Genomic DNA, 16,586 nt, shown 5'->3' with positions numbered 1-16,586 from the left:
AAAGCCAAAAGGTTACATAATAGAAAACAATAACAACAAACTTTTAAATTACCTGCCATTTAAAAAATAGATATAGCTATATTTATAGATATGTAAATATAGACATATACTCTGTTTTTAGCATTATAGTTTGCCAGACATATTTTATCATTTATTCTCTTTGCTGCACATACTCCTATGAGATAGGTTTTCTTTTTCTTTTATTCACATTTTAGATTTTTTTTAAATGAGACTTTTGATTCTAGACACATGGAGTAAACACACTACACCCTATAGCTGCCACTTTTAAGAATTATAAATTCTTATAATGAATTAATTTGTTTTTTTTCTATTTTTTTCCTAAATAATAAAATAAATTAAGCATCTAACCTAAAAAGAGAGACAGATAAAGGAAGCAGACTGCATAAGGATCTCAGGACTGGAGGAATACTCTGGCAGTGAGTTTCCTGTTTATTTTTTATTTTTCAGGTCCTCTCTCTCTCCTCCAGCACATGGTGGCAGATACATATTCTCATAATTCAGAGAAGAGGAGTGCTGCAGATTTTCTCATCCTACGTCAAGTGAGTGGCAAACCTTCAGAGCCCTGGTGAATTGCCCAGCCCTACTGCTTACCCTTCAGAGTACCAGAAGAAAGATAAAGCCCCTCCTTCTCCTCACTGAGGTAGCACAGGCAGACCTCAATGATCGGGTACCCTGGCAGTGGTGTAGTGAAGCTAACTTCCCATCTTTCTAATAAGAACACCCAAAAAATGGAACCCTGGGAAACTGAGTAGAAGTAATGGTAATGAAGAGAAAGTGACAATGTAAGCTTATGTTGAAAGTCCTTGGCTAACCTCTGAATTACACATGCATGAAACTAAATGGAATCAGCCCAGCAAAGTCTTTAAACACTGACTTACAGTGAGGACCACTGCTCAGGTATCAGTCCAAACTCTGGGTGACTCACAAGTTGGGCAACCCAGTGTCATTTCAAATTCTTTGGAAACTAAATTGACATTGGGCAGGATATGTATTGACTATCTGTCAAACAAAACAAAACAAAAAATTAATATTCTACAGAAGATTTAAATTGGATTCAGAGTTTCATAATACTCAAAATGTCCAGGATACAATGCAAAGCTACTCAACTTACCAAAAATTATGGAAATCTGAAGAATTAGCAAAGGAAAAGAACAAAAGAAACCAACCACTAAATGACTCACTCACCTGTTGAAATTATTTTTTAAAAAATTCTCTGGCCCTGGCCGGTTTGTCTTGTGGATAGAGCATCAGCCTGCGGACTGAAGGGTCCCAGGTTCGGTTCCAGTCAAGGGCATGTACCTTGGTTACAGGCACATCCCCAGTAGGGGGTGTGCAGGGGGCAGCTAATTGATGTTTCTCTCTCCTTCCTCTCTGTAAAAAATCAATAAAATATATTTTAAAAAATTCTCTGAAACAGCACTTATAACCATGCTTCAAATAGTAAGAAAAAGCATTCTTGAAAATAATAGGAGAAGATAAAAGTTCTCTGGGTGGTGCGGAACATGGTGGGCATCGGTGATGCAGCGTTGGCAGGGGGCAGCAGTGGAGGCGCTGCCAGCCCCGAAGGGCCCCGAGGAGAACGGGACCACAGTGGGATGGTGGAGCAGGTGAGCAGACAGCGCCAGGCCAAGGTGGATGGGAGCTGGGCCCGATTGCCTGCCAATTGCCCTGCAGATGGCGACCAGCGGCCGGGGCAGGACCACTGCCCAGCTCCCAGGCGCTGAGGGAGCCAGGCGGGGGCCCAATGTCTCAAGCTGAGTGGGTCACACAGGGGCCTGGGGCCCAGGTGCTGCCCAGGTCCCAGTGGTCAGCTGGACCTGCCCTTCCACTCCAGATGCTTGCTCTTCGATAGCAGGCCAGGCCTAGGGACTGCACCCATGCACAAATTTTGTGCACTGGGCCTCTAGTCCAATATAAATAATTAGAGAGAGAGTATGAGACAGAGACACACACAGAGAGGAAGAGAGCCTCAGGGACGTGTGGGACAGTATCAACAGGTCTAATATTCATGTCACAGAAGAAGATAATGTGTGTGAAAACAAGCAAATAAAAAACAAGAAGTATACACGAGACTTGAACAACCCTATCAAACAAATATTACCTAATACACGTTTTCAGGGCACTCCACCTCACAACAACAAAATACACATTACTTTTCAAGCACAGATGGAGCATTCACCAAGGTAGTCCATATTGTGAGTCACAAAGAAAACCTCATTAAGTTTTTTAAAAAAGGAAGTTATCCAATGTTCTTTTAAAAAATATATATGTTTTTTATTTATTTCAGAGAGGAAGGGAAAAGGAGAGAGAGATAGAAGCATCAATGATAAGAGAGAATCATTGTTGCCTCCTGCACACCCCTTACTGGGGATTGAGTCCACAACTCAGGCATGTGCCCTGACCAGGAATTGAACAGTGACCTCCTGGTTCATAGGTCAACACTCAACCACTGAGCCATGGCCTGGCCAAAATATGTTCTTTGATTATAACAAAATTAAACTAGAAAGCAATAATCGAATCATATTAGTAAAACTCCTAGATATTAGAAAATTAAATAAAACATTACTAAAAAAATCAATGGGTCAAAGAGAAAATTTTCAAGGAAAATTAGAAATTATTTTGAACTGAATGAATATGGAACTATAACCACCCCAAATTTATGTGATACAGCCAAAAAGGAATAAAAAACAGACCAGTGTTTTCCAGGGCTTATGTGTGAGGAGGGTCTGAATGCCAGTGGCAGCCTGAGGGAACTGTTTGGGTTGCTGGAACTTCTCTGCATACTTTCTGAAGCCATGTTTTCTTTTCTTTTTTTAAAAATCTATACATGTTAAATTCTCACAGAACTATACATCAAAACCTTGAACCTTACTGTTTGTAAATAAAACAGAAATTCATCTGACTCCTCAGCACTGTTTCATGTAGAATTCCGGGAATAACAACATATTCTCAGCTCTATAATCTGTACTTATACACCAAATTAAGGGGGAATTAAATATTTTATTCTTTTATTAATATAGTTTAAGATTCATCCAGGATCTTAATAGATGGCCCAAAGGATAATATGAAAACTGCTTTAAATTCTGATGTTTCAAGGATTTTAAGCCCTCAGTGTTCCCTCTTCCTATACTAAGTCCTCCGGCCTGCATTTTAATTAAAATGATAATCTCCATAAAATATTTAATCATTTATCTTCAGTAATGCTTTTAATAAAAAAAATAGAATAAGATAAAAATGCTTCTCTATTCTCCTCAGTGACCAGTTCTGCATCTTTCTCAATTTATTCTGACACATAAACTTTTATTCCTACCATAGGAGACTTGAGTAGGGAGCTTCCATTAAATTTAGTGATGGTGTTAATGTTGCTTTGAAAAAAAAAAAAAAAAGGTGTACTGAAATATTCCACCCAAAAAATCAAAGCTCTTTGAAACCAGAAATCAGTATAATGTATATTTTCACAAACTTCTAAAAAGAGGATTCAAGAACAATTAGGTACCATTAACTGTGAAGGACCTAAAATTTTTACTCCACTTGCAAGCTAACAAGACAGCCTGCCAGTTTCATAGATACCCTTTGCAGAGGCTCCACTCAGCCAAATCATTAGTCACCCAGGGTTGTAGCTCGAAGAGGTCATTATGTCTTGGGGACCCCAAAGTAGACACGTACCCCCACTTGTTATGCAACCTCCAATTCAGCCTAATCAATAGATACTTATTTGCAAATTAACAGATAAAAATGGACCCAGGGAGGTACATACTATCTCTGATGTTCAGAGCATGATAAAGTGCTGAGCCTTCTCTTTTGGAGTGAAAAGGCAAAGGGACCACAATTTTTCCTCTACTGACAAAGAAATTAAGTGTTGTGAATCTGTCCACGTAGTCCTAAAAAAGTTTACTTGGTCAATAAATTGAATTTCACTGGAGGTTATCAGCTACCCTACTGGTAGAGGTACAATAACAATGCAGTTAGGGCCATTTAGATTGAGGCTTCTGCTTTGCTGACCCACAGGACATCAACTATGGATTCAAAGCTTTGGATACCACAGGGTAGAGGTACTTGTGCTAAATCCTGACCCACTCATTGATGACAAATAACAGTGGAGTTTAGGTAGCCCTGGCAACTACATATTGGAAGATTTGCCGCAGGAATGGATATTGGTATTGGTAATGAGGTGCCATGGTAGGAAATAGGCATTGACAATGTCAAAGGCAGCATACCAAGTGCCATCAAAAGTTTAAAACAGCCAGGGCTATGAGAGCAACTAGCGAATTCACTGGCGATGAAGCCAGGCCAAACCGTCAGTCCATGTTGCCCTTTTGCATTGGGCACACAGGGCTGTAGCTTCTTATTATCCCCATTGCAACTCCCTCTCCAATTTCTCCCCATTAACAGGCAATACGGTGAAGGACCATTTAATGATTCTTAAAGAATCACTAAAAAATGGTCAGATGTTTGATTCTGATCAGTTAGAACTTTTCTATTTCTACTACCTTCCCCTCTGGGTTAACTTAAAGATAATTGATTCTGTTCTCCTGTAAAATCAGCCAAACATCTGTTTAAACTGACTGGTAGAAGAAAGAAAATCATGTTTCAATTTTCAGAAAGAAGAAATCACTTTACCTAAAAGAATTTAATCAAAAAGAAAAATGGAATGTTAAACTTCTGTATTTCTAAGAAGAAGAAAAAGCAGGAAGGGAGGAAAGGTGGTGAAGCTTGAGAGAAACTTAATAGTCTCTAATTGATCCTGAAATATTTGGGTGAATTCTGATTAATTTGCCAGAGGCGTAAGCATCAATGGGGGAGGGGTGAGCTATGAGACATTGGACAAGTTAAATAAAGGGCACTCTCATTTCTATGCATTTTTTTTTTCTGTTCTCACATTTAAAATACTCATGGAGTCAGTTTCAGCATGCTAATGTGAAGTAAATCCTGCAGATTGAGAGCCCAGGTTTATGCATTTGACACACCTAGTGATAAGATCCAACCACACCACTTGCTCATGTAATTTTAAACAAATTCCTTAACCTTTTCACACCAATATTTTTTTTACCTTTATTGCTTTAACAATAATATATCATTTATACAGTTCTGAGGGTTAAAAGATGAGATGATATATGTAAAGTGATTAGTGCAATGCTTAGTGAATAGAACTCTGAATAAATAAATACCCAGCTATTATTAATATAGAAGGGCCATAGCAGTTTTATTCTGGTATTACTAGAGTAGACAAATGTAGTACAAAATTAACTAGTAGGAAGAATTGGTAGCTTCCTTCATTTCAAAAATTCAGAGGCTAAAAATGGTCCTCCAAACAATTCTTCATTGATAAGCCCGATTCCTGAAATTCCATTATTAGAATTTCATCACATTACTAGTAAATTAAGGCATCACAAATGTATTTAAAATACAAAATGATTAGCAGGTTATAGATATCACCTTTCTTAGTCGTTTTAATTGTGGGAGACCTTATTTGATTCAATCCATTCCTGAGAGTAAAAGACAAAAGAGGAGAGGTGGGAAACAGTGGGAAGTTAGACATAAAAAGGGCTGTCTCAAGGATGAGAACATGGAGAACAGGTTGGTGAAGTTTATGTGAAGACAAATTTTACCACCTTCATTATTTAGCTAAAGTTCAAGCCTATTTCAAAAGAATATGATAGACTATTATGCCATTTAGCCAAATAATTAAGTGTTAATAAAATTCCATCATTGTTCAGTTAGTCCTTAAATCTTAATTTCATGTAAGCAAAGAGAGATTTTGAATGGAATTCTGATCTTTAGCACTTTTGAGGTAATGCCAGTTAATTACATCCTTGGAACAATATATTGCTATGATTTTTCTTCATGCATGCAAATCAGGCATGGAATTGTATTATTTTCCATGGGCTGTCCTGAATGACCAGTTGTACACCGGAAAATCTTTAATTTTCCTATCTTAACTTGTGTCTTGGTTTGCATGTGGACTATTTACAAGTGTGTTGAAAACAATAAGATATCTTTTATTTTGATAATGGCCATTTGTAAATTGGGATCTTTAAAGTGTCTTAGGAGCTAGGTATACAGTTTCTCACTCATTATAGAAAACAGCCCCCTGTACTCATGAAAGGTATCCACTCTTTCTCAGCTCTCAGACTCCCAGAGCAGCGATTTTCAACCTGTATGTGTTGGCACGCAGGAGTGCCGCAAGAATTTTAAAACATGCAACACCTCACTATTTAGTCAGGGACACGGACCTCTTTTCCCTTCAGTGGTCAGTAATCTGCAGCTTGCGAGCCACATGCAGCTCTTTGGCCCCCTGAGTGTGGCTCTTCCACAAAATTCCACGGCCTGGGCGAGTCTATTTTGAAGAAGTGGCGTTAGAAGTTTAAATTTAAAAAATTTGGCTCTCAAAAGAAATTTCAATCGTTGTACTGTTGATATTTGGCTCTGTTGACTAATGAGTTTGCCGACCACTGCCTTAGATTGTCAAATTAAAAAATGCCAACAAAACAATAGTTGCCCCAGTGCAAATGAATCAAAATTATACTTATTTTTTTGTCAGATTGGCAACAAATATAGTACATTTCTTGGTGTGCCACAGAATTTTAGTGATTAGTTTCTGTGTGCCAGGAGCTGAAAAAGTTTGAAAATCACTGTCCTTGAGTATGAGCAGCGTACTCCGGCAAGACAACCTCTTCTGTTGTTGAGCAGCTCTGATGAGAGCTTGCTCCTATATTGAGTCTGAATCTGCTTCTTAATTATAATTCTGTCCTTTGTAGCAGGAGAGAATAAACTGTTTCAGTCTGCCATAAGATGGCCCTTTGGGTAAGTTTATGTTGCCCTCCATTGGCCTCCAATGTGCACAAATACACAAACACAAGCCTCACACTATCAGGTTTCTCTTCATGCTGAGTATATTCAATGTGCTCCTAAGACTGCCAGGATTCCAGGCCTTTCACTGACTGATTTTGTCCTCTGAAAGATAATGTGTCTGGGGTGACCACATGTCCTGGATTAGCAGCGACAGTACTGTTATTCAGGTGTAAATAGTAACAGTGCTCTCTTTCACTCTTATAATGATCTTGTTTCAATGATAAGTTGTAATGTCTCTGTTGTGCAAATAAAGATGAATTGCAAAACAGCACTCATAGAGGCCTACCAGAAGAGCACTGTGGAAGTTCACTGGTATAGGATGAGAGGCAGATATGTGGGCTGTGCCCCTCTCCACCCATTCGTTATAAGGTGGTACAGAAAAATCTATCAGGGTTCTTCATCAGACCCCATGAGAGGGACCCCGGTCCCTTGGATGGTAGGCTTTTAAGCTGCATGATTAGCAAAGTGCCAACTCCTCTGGCATGATCAGAGGCTGAGATACAAAGGTTATATGACATGGCAGTGCCTGGGCTGCAGCCTTGCCCTGCCACTTCTCTGAGTCATAGGTTGTGTGTAGCTCCAGTCCCTCACCTGACTTGTTCAGAGGCTTGGGGTCCAAGCATTGCAGTTGACCATGATTGATTGCCTTAATCTTTGGGCTGTAGCCAATTTCCATGGAGCTTTGCAAGATATCAACTCTTTCCATCTGAGACTAGTTTTCGGAGGATCAGTGAAGTTAACCTTTTATTCAGTTCTTTCCTATTTCCTCAAATAAAGAAGTGGTGTTTAGTCATCATAATCTATTATTTTAACCCATAAGTATTGTGTGGCTGGTCACAGCACCACTGGATGACACTGGAGAATAGTTAGGAATGGCTGAGTAACTACTGCCAAGAGCAGTTCATGTTTACCTAAGGAAGAGTGAAGCGGGTCACTGATTTGAAAAGCCCTGGAGCTATCTAGTTGGAAAGTCTAACAAGGCCATTAATTCTACTTCTGTTGGGGGTTGAGGACAGGCTAACCATGACCAGCAGCATTGCTTCTGGGTCTCTTCCAATGATCAGGGATCCTCTGTTATTATAGTGCTATTGCATCTGGCTCTCCCACCCCTGGGTGGGGCTGACACATCCATAAACACTCAATGTTCCATTTTTAAGGCACCCCCCTTTCCCAATGGGCAATTCCTGCTTTGTGAATTTTCCCAGTGAACACGGACATAGCAATCTTGTGCCAGACCTGCTTTAGCCATTTTCCTTTGAGTGCCAGGAACCCTAATCATCCCTCATTCCACAGGTATGGGAAGAAGAGAAAGGGAAGATGAAGGAGACCATTTATTATTAGTTATTCCTTTTAGAATGCTTCTTTTACCTGTCTCTGCTTACCTATGCAATAGTTATGTGGTATAGTAAGGATTTCCCTAGACTTTAGATCTGGTTTAGGCTCTTTCACCAACTTGCTGTGAAAAAGGAAGAAAAATTAGGGGGGGTGGGAGAGAAGAAAAAAACAAGACAGGAGAGAATACTAATCTTTCATTGGGCTACATTTGTCTCTAAATATACAAATGATATTGGAGTGTTACTGAATATTACACTAGAAAGAGCTGGACACCAGAAGTACTGATGAACACTACAGAGGTGAAATGCTTAGATAATTCTAACAATTTATCTTGTCTAAAATATAAAAAATGAAATTAATTTGCCTAGAAAGTTACTTTTCATGATTTGAGTCCTGACTAGAATGTCCCATTAAAAAAGTAACAAATATCTTTTATTACCTAAAATTAAGCAAAAGCTTATACTACCAGTGAATATGAGAGTTACATATACAGTGAAATAAGTAAAGGGAAATTTTTCTGGTATACTTAATTAATGAAGAATCAACAAATTTGGGGATTGAGAGAGACCTTTACAGTCATCAATTTAGGTGAGGATAACATAAGAATTGTAGTACTTCCAAATAATAGTTATATTTTTTTCTTTTTAAAGTTATTTAACTTTTTGTGCTATTAGTCATATGATTGTAAAATAATTGGGATTTGCTAACATCTTAGGAAAGGGGCTCAGATCATCTCCTGGTTAGCTCACTATCTTGTGCAACTAAAAGATTGTTTAGAAATTAAGGATAAGCAGGGGCTCCAAACAAAAAATTGTTTTACTTCTCCCATTAAAAAGTGCAGAGATTATTGGACTTGGTGTCAGGATACTTGTTAGATTAGCAACCCTGCTCTTGTACATTACACTGTGTATTCTCTGGCAATGATTGAGCCTTTTGAATCTAATTTTCCACAGTGAGGCTAAACATGGCTTGCAAAGAATCAAATAAGAACTAACAACAAAATTATACTGATGCCACCAGTGACACTGATATTAGCACAATCATACAAGGTAGTTTTTATTTTCATGTATGTGAAATAATTTTAAAAATTCAAAGACCTATAATGATGTTAGCCATTATTATTATTATTAGTAGTAGTAGTATAGTTTACATGAATAAAAGGACTGTGTTTTTTATGTTAGGAATCCCCTCCACTGCCATATATTTTGAGGCTACTAAACCAGGATTCATTGAGTGAACAAATACCACATCTATTAACAATTATATAAGGGAAAACAGAAGCATAGCATCTTATCCTAATATATAAAAAGCCAGGGGCCATCACAACCGAAACAACCAGACGGATGACAGAACAGCAGGCTGTGCGGGGTGACCAGGCCGGCAGGGGGCTTAGTGAGGGACGACCAAACGACTGACCAGCAGGCTGCATGGGGCGACCAGGCTGGCAGGGGGGTTAGTGAAGGATGACCAAATGACTGACCAGCAGGCTGCGTGGGGCGACCAGGCCGGCAGGGGGGTTAGTGAGGGATGACCAAGTGACTGAACAGCAGGCTGCATGGGGCAACCAGGCTAGCAGGTGGGGCAGTTGCGGCAACCAGGCCAGTGGGGGTGGGGGGCAGTTGGGGGTGACCAGGCTGGCAGGGGGGGCAAGTGAGGGGTGACCAGGCCAGTGGGGGTGGGCAGTTAGGGGTGACCAGGCTGACAGAGGGGCCAGTTGGGGGCGACCAGGCCAGCAGGGGGGGCAGTAAGGGGTGACCAGGCAGGCAGGCAGGGATGGTTAGGGGTGATCAGGCTGGCAGGGGGGGCAGTTAGGGGCAATCAGGCAGGCAGGCAGGTAAGCAGTTAGGAGCCAGCGGTCCTGGATTGTGAGAGAAATGTCTGACTGCCAGTTTAGGCCCGATACCCAGAATTGGGCCTAAACTGGCAGTCAGACATCCCCTGAGGGGTCCAGGATTGGAGAGGGTGCAGGATGGGCTGAGGGGAAACCCCCTGTGCACGAATTTTGTGCACCGGGCCTCTAGTCTTAGGATAAAGTTACTATAAAATAAAGTTTATTTATATATCTTTTTCCTCATGAATAAAGCAGAGGTTTGAAATATCATATGATCTCCTACATTTTCTATCACCCTGGTAATTAAGATCAGAACATGTAATTAATTCTGAACAAATAAATAAGAGCAGAATTAATGTGCATCACTTCTTAGTCAGCAGGTAAGAGTTGGTATGTCTCCTGCATTTTTCTTTTCCCCATTTCCATAACCTCCCGTGCCACATGTTCCAGATGGTGTAACAATGAGATAGAGGAAGGCCCCTTGACTTGCATTGCTTTGAGTTGGGTTAAGTCCCTGAGATTTTTGTATTTACTTGCTACCATGCCATAGCCTTGCTTATTCTAATACAATGCACTGTGCCTTACTCATAACTGCATCCTCCCAAGGATCTATCATAAATGAAAGAACTGCTTGGTAAATATTGTACAAGTAATATAGTCCAAGTCCATAACTTTACAGAGGAGGTATCTGAGGTATGGATAGGTTATATATTAATGCCTAAAGTACTAAAGATCAAGTTCTTGTCAATTCTGTCACATCACTGCATTAATAGAAGCTGATAGTGTTTGTTTGGCATATGTGGAGAGTCATTTTGGCTTGGGTGACTGGCCTAAGAGTTCATGCTGCCTAAGGTCCCCCTAGCTAAAAAGTTCTATAATTCTTCATGAACAAGGAAATATACTGTACTAGAGGCCTGGTGTAGGAAATTCGTGCAAGAGTAGGCCTTCCTTCCCCCGGCTGCTGGCACCGGCTTGCCTCTGGCATCCAGGACTCAGGCTTCCCTGCAGCCACTGGCAGGCACCCGGGACCCGGGCTTCCCTTGTAGTCCCAGCTTCATCTGGAAGGATGGAAGGATGTTTGGTTTAATTAGCATATTATGCTCTTATTATTATAGATTATTATAGATGCTATGGGGAGCTGGTACAAAATGAAATGACTATTTTATAATAATATGGTAAGTCTGATAAAAGCAGACAAACTAGATAAGCCCTGTAATAAGTTTTATTTAGTTTGGCTGTCTATATTTATCACACAAATTGAAATTGCATAACCATGGTACCTATCTGAGAAATCAGCAATCTGCAGTTAAATTTTAGATTCTGAATTAACTGATCCACATTTCACCAGGTGTTAGACCAAACCTGCGTTCAGCAACATGAGTTCTGGCTAGGAAAGAATTAAGAGCCAACACTCAAACTACAAGAGAACATTTATTTGGAAAATCACGGAAGTGGAAGAAATAATTTGTGGAAGAAATGGGCTGAAGAAACAAGTTATAGTGGTAAAGGAAGGGCCCTTGGAGCTCGGGAGTGAGGAAGGTAATGGTAATGCACCTTGTGAGGGGTTGTGTGTGTGTGTGGGCGGGGATGGAAAGGCTCAGGCATGCTCCTGTGAGGAAGACCACACTGAATTTTCCATCCTAAGGGTTTTAAGGATGGATATTTTAGGGGAGATCCCAGGGGGAGATCTCAATAGAATATTCAGCAGCTGTCCATGTGTGTCTCCACTGATTGATTGGTCCTTACCAGGGCAAAGGGGTCATTATTCAATGCAGCCGGTCCTGGTGTTGCCCACCTGGTTTTGCTGCTTTTCTGGGTCTGGAGCTGATATACAACTGAGGTCTAGTTGTTATCTCTAGGGAGGAAAGTTCAAGTTTTCCAAACAGCATGACCATCAATATGCTAGGGGAGGAAAGGTCACCCTGGGGATGAGGACCCTCACTACAATTGTCCTTTGCTAGGCACCCAGGGCTCTTAGCCTTGGTGACTTTCTGTACCTGGCTCATTGGCCTTGGGTCCTTGCTCTGCTTATGTCTGTCTAACTGTCTACCACAGATCACACACACTTGATGCATATGTATAGAAGTGGTGTATATAATAAGATCTTGTATAGATGAGTCACCAAGTGCTGGGAAACTGATTCAGTTTAAAACATTTAATATTGTTTAAAAAGTTAATACAACATTTTGGGGCTTGGCAAAACTTCTTTTCATAAATATGTTTTTTAGTTTGCTGTCAATACTTAGTAAATATTTTTATATTGGCTTAACTACTCTGAACTAGCAAAATATTTTAATAATTAAACTCATTGCTGTTTTATGTGTTCATTCAGGATTCTGCTGCACATGGGAAGTACTTGTAAGGGAGGAATATAATTATTTTCCCTCTACCATCTTAAGTTTATTGTCTGGGGCTCTGAAGTTGTGTATGCAGTTAGACAGACATGAGCAGAGCCAGGGCAGTGGGCTAGGGACAGAAGACCACTAGGGTGGAAAGCCCCTGGTGCCTAGCAAAGGACACGTGTAGGTGGGACCTCATCCTCAGGGTGGTCTTTCCTCTCCTAGCAAATTGATGGTCATGCAGTTTGGACCCCCTGACCTTTTCTCCCTAAAGATAACATCTAGGTCTCAGTTGTATTTTAGCTCCAGGCTCATACCTCAGGACCAGCTGACCTAGATAATGACCCCTGCCCTGGTGCCTACCAATCAATCAGTGGAGACCTAAATCCTGAAAGGACAAACCTGGAAAGCTGCAGAACATTTTATTGACATCTTCCTCTGGGACCTCCCTTAAAATTTCCACCCTTAAAACCCTTAGGGTGGAGGACCAGTGTGCTCTTCCTCAAGGAACACACTGGAGCCTTTCCCTGCCCACTCCCCCTTCCCCATTCCTCCAGGTAGGTTGCCATTACCCTTCTAAGTTCCAAGGTCTATGGCCCTTTCTTTACCTTTATAACTTGTTTATTCAGCCCATTTCATCTACAAATTACTTCCTCTATCTCTGTGATTTTCCAAATAAATGTTTTCTTATAGTTTGAGTCTTGGCTCTGAATTCTTTCCTAGCAAGAACTCAAGTACTAGGTTTCTGAACCCACTTCTGGTCTGACCCCATGGGTCTAACACCTAGTGGCATTCCTAGCACCTACAACAAAATTATGTTGGAAAAAAAGAAAAGAGCCGAAACCGGTTTGGCTCGGTGGATAGAGCGTCGACCTGTGGACTGAAGGTCCCAGGTTCGATTCCGGTCAAGGGCATGTACCTTGGTTGCGGGCACATCCCCAGTGTGGGGTGTGCAGGAGGCAGCTGATCGATGTTTCTCTCTCATCGATGTTTCTAACTCTCTATCCCTCTCTCTTCCTCTCTGTAAAAAAAATCAATAAAATATATTTAAAAAAAAAAGAAAAGAGTAACGAAAACAAATAGAAGTTTATGAAGACATGCTTTGCACATGCATGTGGGAGCACTCAACGATGAGTAACTCACAAGGATGGTTAGAACTTGTGTCTATGTAGTGTCTTATATAGTGTCTTAGTTAAGAACAATATTTTTTGCAAAATGACAAAACAAAGAAAAAATATTTGAGCTTCTAGATTCCTTAAATTTCGGGAAGACAAATATATAGGAAAACTAAAGGTAAATAAAGGCTAGTTTTAGCACTGGTTATTATATAGATTCCTCTGGGCTGAATAAGGATCTAGGGTCATCTCCAGTGATTTATTTCTATCCTTCCTACTAGAGAAGGGAGATGCAGATATTTTTACAAATTTATTCCCTGCTTTTAAGAAAATAGAGAGAGAGAAGAAAAATGGTAAATAAGAGGAAGATGGCGGCTGGCAGGACGGAGGTGAGGGAGAGGAAGTGAGTGAGTGAGGGTATGAAAGGAGAGTGTGTGGATGTGTGTGGTGTGTGTGTGAGTGCGTGAGGGAAAGTTAAATCTCGCAGGAGCAGCAGGGGCTGGCAGACCAGGCTCTCTTGGACAAGGAGAGACTACTACCGCTGTGGGCACTCCCTGGACTGCGGGACTCCAGCATGGAGCCCACGCCATCTTGAAGGGGAGAATGGCCTTTTTTAGGAACTCATCAGCGCCACCAACCAGACAGGCCTTGAAACTGCCCTGTGACCCAGCAGCCACTCCAGCCAAAATCCTGCTGCTCCACCCGCAGACCTGCGGACCCTGAGACCTCTACCTCCAAAGGTGCACCGCTCGGCAGCAGTAAGTGCAACCTCCCCCTCCCCAGTGGCAGAACTCTGGACAAAACATTCGCGTTTTTGCAGTGCAGGCAGCCAGGGCACACCACTCGGTAGGCAGCTCCTGGGAGCCACTGGGAGCCCCCATGGGTGTGATTTTGTACAGACAAGGGCGCATGGCCCTGCAGTAGAAATTCTGAACTCCATCTTCCTGAATAACTGCCCATGGACACCCCAGCTGTGCAACTTCAGTGCCAGGGCCCCTCAGAGTGCGTCAGAGCTCTGCACAGGCAAACTCACCACCACAGACAAGGGAAGGCACCCTGAGCCCATATACCCACAGGGTCCTCTGGGGAGCTGCTTTGAGCCCCTGCAGGGTATGATTCTATACAGACAAGGATGCGCTGTCCCACAGTAGAAACTCTGAACTCCTTCCTCCTGAATAACTGCCCACATACACCCCAGCTGTTTAACTTCAGTGCTAGGGCTGCTGCTCAAAGTGTGTCAGAGCTCTGCACAGGCAAATGCACTGCCAGTCCGCGTGCGCACTTCCAACGGGCAGGCACCCTGAGCCCATCTACCCACAGGGCGCTTGTGGGAGCTGCTGTGTGTCCTGGCTGGGTGTGATCTTGGACAAACAGGGATCTGCTGCCCCCAGCAGTAGAAATTCTGAATTCACTCATCCTGGACACCTGCACAGACACCCCAGCAGGGTAACTTCAGTGCCAGGGCCCCTCAAAGTGCGTCAGAGTTCTGTGCCAGCAAACTCACCACCACAGATGCGCACATTTCCAAAGGGCAGGCATCCTGAGCCCATATATCCACAGGGTCCTCTGGGGAGCTGCTTTGAGCCCCTGCTGGGTGTGATTCTGTACAGATAAGTACGCGCTGCCCCGCAGTAGAAATTCTGAACTCCCTCTTCCTAAATAACTGCCCACATTCACCCCAGCTGCTCAACCCCAGTGCCAGGACCCCTCAGAGTGCATCAGAGCTCTGTGCCAGCAAACGCACCTCCACAGATGTGAATTTCCAACAGGCAGGTGCCCTGAGACCATCTACACACAGGGTGCTAGTGGGAGCCACTGTGAGCTCTCCCTGGGTGTGATCTTGGACAAACAGCGGCACTCTCTTCCTGGTGTTGCCCACCTGGTTTTCACTCATCCTGGAGACCTGCCCATAGACGCCTCAATTATGCAACTACACTGCCAGGACCCTTCAGAGAGCTTCAGTGTGCCTTGCAGGCAAACGTACTGTGGGTGCCCCTGTGAGCCGCCACTGGGAGTGAGTGCTTATCCACCACAGGTACAGCAGCAAAAGCTGAGTCTGCCCTTCCCACAACTACAGAACTCTGGATACCACAGTCACACCTTTCCAGAGTGTAGGCCCCCAGAACCCCATTACCCCAACAGACAGTTCCTGGGTGCCACTTTGAGTCCCCACTGGGCATGCATGATTTCAACTAAGAGTGCAAGACAGCAAAAATTGGGACACTCCCTTCCACAGCTGCTGACTTCTAGATACCACAGTTGTGCCTCTCAAGCTTGCAGGCCTACATCAAGAGAACCCAAATAGCTCAAGTAGGGAGCTACACTAGATTACCAAGCCCAGGAGAAATGAGAGATTATACCAGTAGCACCATCCCCAAAAGAACCTGGGTAGCAAAGCAATTGGATCTACAATTAAAACATTACAGGAAGACATGGGAAGACAAAAAAGCAACCCCCAAAGGAAAGAAAAAGAGGAATCACCAGAAAGGGAGTTAAATGAAATTGAGGCTAGCAGCTTAACAGAGAAAGAATTCAGAGTAATGGTTATAAGGATGTTTAAATGGTTGGATGACAAATACACGCAACTCAATGAGAATTACAAGGAGCTGAATGAGAATGTTGCCAACATGAAAAAGAACCAAGAAGAGATGAAGAATGACATAGCTGCAATAAAGAACACAAGTGAAGGCTTAAACAGTAGACTAGAAGAGGCTGAGGACCGCATCAGCGAATTAGAAGACAAGGTAGTAAAAAACCCACAAACACAGCAGCAACTGGAAAGAAGACTTAAAAAGCAAGAGGAGAGCCTAAGGGAGCTTTGGGACAACACAAAACGAAACAATATTCGCGTAATAGGGGTACCAGAAGGAGAGGAAGAGAAGCAAGGAATAGAAAACCTGTTTGAAGAAATAATGACAGAAAACTTCCCTGATACTGGCAAGAAAAAAACTATGCAAGTCCAAGAAGCACATAGAGTCCCAAACAAGATGAACCCTAAAAGACCGACACCAAGACACATCATAATTAAATTGGCAAACACCAGTGACAAAGTAAGAATCTTAAAGGCTGCCAGAGACAGGAAGTTACCTACAA

This window comes from Plecotus auritus, assembly GCF_963455305.1.
Source record: "Plecotus auritus genome assembly, chromosome: 2".
Classification (NCBI taxonomy): domain Eukaryota; kingdom Metazoa; phylum Chordata; class Mammalia; order Chiroptera; family Vespertilionidae; genus Plecotus; species Plecotus auritus.
The sequence above is the reverse complement of the archived record's forward strand: the minus strand, read 5'-3'. Positions refer to the sequence as shown.